This window comes from Cupressus sempervirens, chromosome 5 (assembly GCF_028749045.1).
Source record: "Cupressus sempervirens isolate cs-2001-9-10 chromosome 5, ASM2874904v1, whole genome shotgun sequence".
NCBI classification, from domain to species: domain Eukaryota; kingdom Viridiplantae; phylum Streptophyta; class Pinopsida; order Cupressales; family Cupressaceae; genus Cupressus; species Cupressus sempervirens.
The window spans coordinates 563,708,868-563,719,090 of NC_143122.1; the positions used below are offsets into that span (position 1 = coordinate 563,708,868).

The 10,223-nt window shown below is 31.9% G+C and overlaps 1 long non-coding RNA gene across 1 annotated transcript; it reads right to left on the reverse strand.

The window, feature by feature from the left end:
• Window positions 1-1,373: 1,373 nt before the first annotated feature.
• Window positions 1,374-3,731, reverse strand: LOC149557179 (uncharacterized). The gene is made up of 2 exons (XR_016352387.1): window positions 3,381-3,731; window positions 1,374-1,866 (listed from the first exon to the last, which is right to left on the reverse strand). It is a non-coding gene; the product is annotated as an uncharacterized LOC149557179 (long non-coding RNA).
• Between the last annotated feature and the right edge of the window lie 6,492 nt (window positions 3,732-10,223).

Here is a 10,223-nt window from a genome sequence, read left to right on the forward strand (position 1 = left end):
CACCCTGCTCTCAGTTATTTTAAAGAATTCCAACAAAGACTAGGAGGTCAAAAGAGACAATCCCAATTTACCATCGCTAGAGTTACACATAGAAGCCAATTCCATTGAAGAACCCATAAGAAATTATTTTGAATTCAATGCAGACATGATGAGATAATTTTCTTTGAACATATCAGGCATAAGGCCTAGCTAGTTGCTCCATAAATATTCAATTTACAATCTGCAAGCTTAAAAGCTTGGGCTTACAGAGCCAAATTCACTTTATCTTCCTTCTATCCAATTTTAGTTTGCCTATTCTAGTCCTAGATCTCAAATTATATAGCTAGTGAGACCACAAGTCGGTCTATCAAGAAAATTAATACAAAATAAAGGTCTTTCCCTAAAGGAGAAATCAATAACCTTATAATTAAAAAAATTAACATCCAAGAGGATAAATATAGGTCCACATATGATCCAAAAAGAGATCCCCGAGGCTCTAGAAAGCCTTAATATCACATGTAACCGAGCACTAAAGCCAAACCCGCATGTTACTCAAGGTGCCAAGAAAGAACATGACATGAGAAAAGAGAAAGGATAACTCCTACATACAATCAAATTAAATTTTTTGAACATAGGAAAATGATCCAGGATAGGTTTAGATTAAAAATAAAAGTGCATGTAAAGAGAGAACACAAACAATAAGGGCCATTCCACAAACACGAAACAAGAGAAATAAATAAGAATTTTTTTTGGCTGATGCAATATTGTTAAAGCAACCAAGATACTTCTGCATGATTCGATTCTTACATATTTTTGATATAAGATTAATTAATAAATTGATTAAATTCTCATATCAACTTTCCTAACCTTGATTTTTTGAATTTTGATTGGCACTTATGGTTCAACTTTGGTACACCAAGATTCTAAACATAGCCACTCCATCCATGAATCTTGTTTCTTTCCTCACTCGTTTGGAGAGGATTTTTGTCTTGTGTACTTTAGACTCTTGTATAAAATATTTTGCACCATTAAACAACCTACTCTTTATTATTTTTATTAAAACAATATTTATGGCCAAAATTCTACACACATATTCATGTCCTATTCAAATAACTTTATTGTTTATACCATATGTTTTTCATAAATTCATCCTTTATCTCTCTAAAACAAATTCCTTTAGATGTTTTACAACAAACTCCTATCATAACAAATTTATTTAGATATTTTACAACACACTGCTATCATTTTTATTACCATTGAGAGATTTTGAAATTTTAAAATTAAAAATAGCTCCTAAACCATCTCTTTGAAAAGGTACAAAGATTTTCTAGGCTATACCTTCAAGACTTCCAATGAATATTTGAAGATATTTCGAACAGAAACAAAGAAAAGTTCTTAAATGAAGCTGAAGTTCTTTATTTCTTGATTTCACAATGACAAAACCAATGTTAAATGAATGTAGGCAAGTAAATGTAGTATAATTGCTGAGGCATCCAAAAGACAATCAAGCAAGGAAATGCTGAGAAGTACATACAAGGAATCATGGTAAAGCTGAAAAACATATACAGATCCCTCTTCCCTCATTCCTCATTTGGAGGATCAGCAGAGAAAGAAAAACTGTTGGACTGAATCTGTTAGATTGAAATGTGATTTCCCATCTCCAAAACAAGTAATCTGAGAAGAATGTACAAATTGCATAGAATATCCATTCTTGACCCACCTGCAACAAAAGAATACGGAGAGATGGAAAAATGTTAAGAAAGCATGCGTAGCTCCCGGTAAGCCACGTAGGATTCCAATCAAATGGTGATCAGCATCTCACGTGGCATACAGGGAGCCAGGCACACTCTTACCTTGTCTTCAACCTTCTGCCCATCTTTCTACTATCTGCATATCATAAAACAAAAAAGTTAAAACCAAGACTCATTTTAGAGAGCTCTAACCAAGTAATAAAACTTTGAAACCCAAAAATTAAGCTTTGACATAATGTTTGAAATGACTAAAATTATTGAATAACTGGTTTAGATTCATGAAGAACATTGGGTGAGTTAAATCCGAATGAATAATCTGATACGTTAGATGTAATATTTTTCCCTTTCAAAATCTAGAAATCTCCTTAATTTACATCATAGACTATAAAAGTTTCATGCATTATTTTTGATATGAATGCAAGAAGATCTCTAGATTATGACCCTGTGATAATTTTCACATCAATATTTAAAATAATACTTCAATATCCAACATTGGAATGAATTGGGGCCAAAGAAAAGAACGAGTCACTATGATGATGATTTATGTAGAATGATCCCAAACATGAGATGGTAAAAATATTACACAATCAAAATTCCAAAATCTTATTATATTAATATTATAGACAAAAATTCTCATGTTGCCAATCATGACAAAAAATTTGTTGGCAATGTGAGACCTGTAGAGTTTGACTGTGCCATAATTTTCACCAAAACATTTGGTGTGATAGTTTTTACATCAACATCTGAAATTAGACTGTAAAATCCAACATCAACAGGAGTAACCAAAGAAGATAATGAAGCGCTTCTGGTGATGATTCATGGAGTACAATATTATAGGTGTGAATATTATAAACAATCAAAATTTATCATAGACTGAAGATTTCATATAGTTAATTAATAAATTCGATAACAATGTAATGAGATCATATTCTAACTGATAATTTTCACATCGATATTTCCGATTATGCTCCTCAATCCAACATAAGAACAAAAGATGAGAATGAATCGCTTTGAATTAAAAACTGATAATTTTCACATCAATATTTCAGATTATGCTCCTCAGTCCCACATAAAAAAGAGGTAGAACAAGAGATAGAGAATGAATCACTTGAATTAAAACAAGAGTAGACAGTGAACTTGAATGATGATCAATAGAACATGATCCAAAATATTAAATATAAAATTTATCTCACAATCAAAATCCAAAAATCTCATCGATATTACAAAATAAATATTTCATCCACCTTTATATCAATGTAATGAAATCCCTAAATTTTGACTGTGATAAGATTTGCGCCAATATATTGAACAAAATTGAATGAACCACCTTTACAACAAGAGATTTCGACTGTGATGATTTTCGCACCAATATTTTGAATAAAATTTAATGGATCACCTTGACAACAATTCATAAAGTATGATTTATACATTAGATAGAACAAAAATCTCATTATGAATTATACATTAGATAGAAAATCCAAAAATCTCATTATGATTTCTACATTAGATAGAACATCCAAGAATTTCATTATGATTTTTACATCAGATAGAAAATCCAAAAATCTCATTATATTAGTATGATACATTCTCAAACTTTCATATTGCTAATGAAGAAATTTTGATATCAAAAGGCTGGCATAGAAGTTCTACCTGGAGATACTAATAATGCCCATCTGGTCATCCCGTGCATTCACTCCATAAAGACAAGGAAAAAGAAACGAAGATCTTGAAAAGCCCATATTTTGGCCTCCATTGAGACTATGCTGCCTTCAGTTTTCCTCCACATTTGGCATGGGAAGCTCTTATATTTTTTCTGTGGCTACTGCCATTAATGAAAATGGAACTGTAAAACAATGGATTAGTGAAGAATGGAGAAATGGGTACTTGAGAGAGAGAATTGAATGCATTCATCACGCGTACTCATACCATGAAATTAATTGAAGGAGGGTCTGAATGTGCAAAGTAAAGTCTGTGAAAGCAGTCATTCCGTGGAGATATGGCAGTCATGTGAATAGTAGTGAATCCAATTACTTTTTAGAGTTTGAGTCTCCGCCATAACTAGGAGCACTGTGGATTGAGTGTTTGGATTGAAACCAACTACGTGTTTTCCAAATAAGTGGCTCATGCAGTTGACTTCTTAAATTAAGGCGCATATACTCGTGAAAGCATTTATGGAATCCTCCGTAAACTCACGCCTTTCTTTCCTGCCCTAGCACGAATGCCAATAGTCGCCCTAGGAATTGTGGGTTTACTAAAACTCTCCCCACAAAAGACCTAGGCAAGCATTAGAGATCATTTATGTTTTCATGTTATGGAGAAAAATGTGAACATTTGATCTTTATGTTTTCAAGTGATAGAGAAAGCTTGCAGCATTTAATCATTTATGTTTTTAAGTCAAAGAGAAATATTGTATTTGTTGTTGAGATATCTTTGTTCTATTTGTTAAGTTGATGGTTCTAAGTAAGCACGTTAAGATCATGTCGACTCTTGGTACTTTAAGGTATAATGGATAAAATTGAGATTATGTCTAAAGATGTATTTGGTGGAATGGATACCTCTCAATTCTTGACTCTTGGACAAAAGCTTCAACCTAACAACATAATGGAGAATGTTGGGAGAATGTTGAGAGAATGTATAAGGAATATTTGGTAGAATGGATACCCACTAGCCTTTGCCTATTAGTTATAGGTTTCACCTAACAATATAATGAATATAGTTAGAGATCATGCCTAAGAGATATTTGGTAGTCCATCGATTACCCTGAGTCTTTGGCTCTTAGCCAAAGGTTTCAACCTAACAACACAATTGATAAGGTCTAGATTGTGTATGAGGCATATTTGGTAGGATAGATACTCCACATTCCTTAGCTCTTAGACAAAGGCTTTAACCTAACAATATAATGAAAAAGGTCTAGAATGTGCTTGAGGCGTATTCACCCATTAGTCTATTTTCTTCAACAAAGATTTAGGCATAACAACACAATGGATAAGGTTGAGATTGTGTCTAAGTTGTATTTGGTAACATGGTTATCCCCCTCCCTGACTCATAGCCAAACCCTTTAGCCTTGTGCTCTTGTGTTGGATAACTACACTACTTTGTGAATGCTAAAAAGTTCTTACATCAAAATTATTATAATAATCTTATTTTTTTAATTTTTATTTTCAAGCTCAAAACTCTCATATTGAGCTTACTTCAAAACATTATACCATTTACTTGTTTGAGTTACACTAAAAATGATAAGTTGTCTTTTTTTGCTTTAGGGTCATGTGTCTTTTTCCTTTCTTGATAGATTGAAAACCTTTTAAAAGTCTAATAGAACCATGGTTGTATTGGTAAATTATAGTTAAAATTATAATTTTTCCCTTTTCTGTTGCGATAAAAAATATATCAAGGGTCTCATTGAAGTATTGATTTATTTAGTATTAAAAATTATGATAAAACCTATGTGCATTGTGTCTTTTCTATGTCTTAAGATCATGTGTCTTTTTCCTTCTTTTTAAAAGCAAACACTCTCAAGAATCTTACAAAAGTATAAAATCATTGATGATTCTAAATTATGATAGAAATTGCATTTTGTCTTTTTTAGCTTCTTTTAACTTTGTGTCTTTCTTTTATTCCTCCTAGAACCAAGACTCCTTAAATTATTTGTATTTGTGAATTATAATAATTTTTTAATTTTTCCCTTTCTTTCAAGAATCAGAAATCTTGTAACAAACTTATTGAAGCATTAAAATCAAAATGTTTGCCAAATTATGATGAAAACTGCACATTATATTGATTTCATTTTCATTTTTTTTTGGGACCCAAATTTTCAAGAGAGTTATAAAAATAACACAAAACTTATATTATAAACTATGATATATATTACATACTGTGTATTTTCTTCATACCAAAATATTGTGTGTCAAGAAGCCTTGTTTTTCTTAAAAATCCTTTAAGTGTATTATTTTCTTTGATGTTGAAATCAAGATGGGAACTTAAACTCACATCAAGTAAATGTTATAGAAATAAAGGTTTTTAGTCCCTATTTTGTTAAGGTACAAGACTTATGTTTTTATATGTGTTTACCTATTGATCTATTTGTTGGGAATTGTACATGATTAGTCAAATCTTCATCCACCTTTTCTTATTAAAGCTAGATTTATTTTTTTGATATTGTCTTATTGGTAGTTATGATTTTTTGTAGTGCTTTGAACATTTTTACTAAAAAAATTAGGTGATAAATTACATTATTTCCTACGTGTTTTTTCTTTCCACACTGTGTGTGTAAAAAATGTACTTGTAGAGCTACGATACAATACTTCAATAAATTCTTATATGTTAGATTAAAAAAATTAGATAATCAAATAAATAAACCATGATTAACAAAATAAATCAATAGATTGCCTCCTATCTAATACGAGTATGATTTCTCTCAAATTACCAAGCTATTAATGACTAAACAATACTAGAATGAGGTATTTAAATATAATCCTAGGCTATTTTTGTATGTTTTATGCAAGATGTGGTGAATTAATCTAGATGAAATAGAAATGATTTAAGAATGAAAACATGATTAACAACTATAATGATATGTAAATATTGATAGGGAGATGTCCACTCTGAGTTCCTAATCACTTGGACTCCTAATTAGGCCTTCCTTTAATCCTTCCTAATGTTCACTATTTTAACCCCCAATCCTAAGGATAGTCTTCTCCAAGTCCTCTCTCCTCAAGACCTCTCTACCAAGGTAACACTATTGGCCTAACTATAAGAGACCAACTAAGAGGAAGATTGATAAACTTAGTCATCAAAGGTGTTGTCATTGCTGGAAACACAAGAAAAGGGATCTAGACTAGTAGATTGGTACAATTGGTAAGAAACTCTAATGTGTGACCCTAACTCAAAAGGGAAGAAAGGAAAGATGGTAAGCTTAGTGGAAACAATGAAAAGGTAATCTAGTTATTTGTGGCATGGTAAGTGCACTAAGGGAAGTCCATGCAAATAGAAGGAAGACAAGTGATAGAAACAAAAAATAGAGTAGCAAGATGAGTTAGCATAAAAAGTATGAAGCACAATATTTTTGACTACCTAATCATGTAGAGGGAAAATAATACACTCAATGTCACATTTAATGGTGATGGGAGAAAGGATTGAAAAATAGTTGAAAGAGTTCAAAATTAAGTTCTTTTCAATAGATCAAATTCACTGAAGACACATGACACCCATGACTCTTGTACAAACAACCACAACTTGGTAAGAGAGGCACACCATTGCAATGGGTGATTGATTTGTTAATAGGAGGGGAATTCAAATTTTGAATTCTTAGGGTGAAATAGCTTCCAAGAAAAGTAGGAGAGAAAGTATAAAAGGAAATGAAGTTGAAGGAGGGAAGGTTAGTTTACCAAGTGATTAGCCAGAAGAGCCAATCTAAAGTGGAATCTCATAGAGAAAAGAAGAGTGATCAAGAAGAGATCAACCCTTTAAGGTGATTGTTGTACTGAGAAGAGGAGAGCAAGCCTAAAGAAAAAAGAAAGAAAGAGTACTGTGTGCTTAAGTAAGGTAAAGAAAAAACACAACCGATAAGAGATTGGAGTTGTATAGTCTAGAGAAGGAAAAGAACAATTGAAAACTAGTTAAGAGAGCCAACCAAAGATCTATACCAAGCTAAGTTCAGTAGCTAAACCATTACATTATTTTTCTATTGTCTACTTATCTTTGCAATAGTAAATCCCATCAAGGTTGGATCTTAACTAGTCCTTTGTACAAATACTTTAATAGGCTAACACATTAACTTGTGTTCCAAAGTCATCTAACCAAGCTTCTCCTTACAAAGAAAGATCTTGATAGGTGTAATCAAAAGCTTCTAATAGGGTGGTACCTCATAGTGTCATTATAATATTTTAACATGGATAACATATTGATCAAACATACTTTAGAAGAGTGCAAAATTTGTGAGGATCATCTCACACACTATGGTTTTTACTCTAATTAGGTTTCCACAAGATAAACCCTATGTTATGTGTTGGCATTTTCATGTGATGTGTTTTTTGTTAACTCTGACCAGTCAAGTTACTACCTGTAGATTGAAGAGGAGTGTAATCCAAAGAAATAGTAAGTATACCAATTCACGCCCATTGGTCTTAGTACTCCAACCCCTAGTTGGGACTAGAAATTGGTATCATAGCCTAGGTCCTAAAGGAGACAAGAGCTTAACATATCGAGGAAAATATCAAGATGTTTAAAAGAGATGCGCCAAAGTTCTCTAGGGAAAACTACATCTCATGGTGCAAGAAGATGCACTTACATTTGAAGACTCTAAGAGATGCCTATTGTACCCATGTTAAGGTCAAATATGTGGAACTAACTACCCCACTTAGTGTCGACTAGCTAAATGAGATGGAGATACATATGACTACAATATATGATCTAGAAAGAATCTTGTCATAGTCTAAATACATAGATATGGGAGAATTGGGGACAGCCTGAAAAAATGTGGGAGAAGCTAAAGGTCATCCATGGTGGAAACAAGCATGTCATGAGGGATATGGGGGAAAGCTTGTGAATAAATTTTGATGACATGAGAATGCAAGAAGGAGAAGAGATTAAAGCCTATGATAAGCAAGTGAAGGATATCATACTATCCATCAAAGTATGTATTGTAATAATATCTAAAGATAAGTGTGTTACAAAGATGCTAAGAACTCTGATGCCTAAGTATGCCATAAGGGTGTCAACCATCCAAGAGTTGAGAACCATCAACAAGATGGAAGTGTCATTCAATGCATTGATAGGCAACTTTACTATGTTTGAACTTAGCAATTTTGACAATAGTCAACCACCTAAGGTTGAAGTTGCATTCATAGCCTCAATTGCACCAGCTGCAACGCCAATAAAAAGAGGTGAACCAAGCTCGTCCAGGTATAGAAATAAGCTACAAAGCCTATTCCTAAAGAAGATGAACAAGAATAACTAGAGGCTCTATTAATGAAAAGAATGGTTAGAGACAAAGGGAAGTACAAGGGTGAGATTCCTTTCAAATTCTTTCAAAATTCAAGTTATATAAAGAAAATCCTTTTAACCTTTTGATTTTCTATTTCAAATATTTAAACTTATAAGTTTCTTCAAAAACTAAATTTTTTATTGTAAGTTTATTTGGTCAAATATTTATCATTTTTTCAAAAGAAAATATTCTTAATCATTCAAAAAATATTATTTTCAAAGTATTTGGGTAATTTGAAACTTTTCCAATCTTAGATGTAAATGTGTGTTTTAGATCTTTAGTCCATGATTTTGTGTTCTCTTTTTTTTAAGATCATATCACTATTATCAAGCCCCATCATATGAGACACATGTCTCTCTTGCAGAAGTAATCAACATTTCTAAACCTTCAAGTAATTTTGTTAATGAATTATGAGTTATCCATTGTTTTTTTTGTCTTGGTGAGCATTATATTTTTCTCTAAGAAACATATTTTTCTATTGATACTTATATGGTCTAAAAATGTCTATTTATAATTGTATCTTTGTATGAATCTTTTTTGTACCATCAATATGGCCCAAGACCATCTGTTTATGTACTTCATTGCACTTGTTATAGAATCTTTAAATGGTAAGTGAATAGGGTACTTAATTTAAAAGGTTAACTATTAAGGAACCTAGTTCTATCTGAGTCCTAGCTACCTTATCATAAGAAGGGACTTGTGGAGGTTTCCTCCATCATAGGTGTTGGGTTCCACTTCCTTTTTTAGACATTTTTTATCCAATTATTTTTTTATCTTTATGTAGTTTTTGGTAAGTTTTCATGTGGGAATCCCTATTATGTGTGTGGAAATGTGGTTCTTGTATCTGGGTAAGTGCACAAAGTTGTGGTGCCAAAAGGGGGGTATAAGTGGACACCTTTTTCCTGAAATCTGCAAATTTTGAACTTCAACAAGAATTTGAAGATAGTTATGCTCAAAATTTTCAGATATGACAAAAAAAAAAGTCGCAGTCCTTTGAATCTAGTTTCTAAACTACTAATTTTTTTTCAAAATGGTTTAGTTTTAGGTCCTCAAAAAAGGGGGCCACCAAAAGTGGTACTGTTTATTCCAAAAAAACATAACACAGTACAAAGTGTGGCCCCCCTAAAATTTTAACTTTTTTTTTGAATTTTTTTAATCGCTCTAGTCAAAACTTACTTAACACTATGTAGTTTATCCTAGATTTTTCGAGTAATTTTATAATGTCTATTTTTTTTTTAAACGGATTTTTTAACTAGACACATCCCAAAAACGTGAAATATCTGTGTGCTCCCCCTAGAAATAATTGAAAACTAATCTAAAATCAAATTTTTTTTTTTTCAAAGTGTGTAGAATGGAGTCTAGTTTCTAAAAAACTAAGTTGTTACAAAATTCGATGAACGAGCTAAAATCTATAGCCCAATTAGTACGTGGTGGTTTTTGACAAAAAATGAACATACATTCAAAAGAAATTATAGATGAAAGGCTTGAAATAGTTCAAATTAAAAATAAAT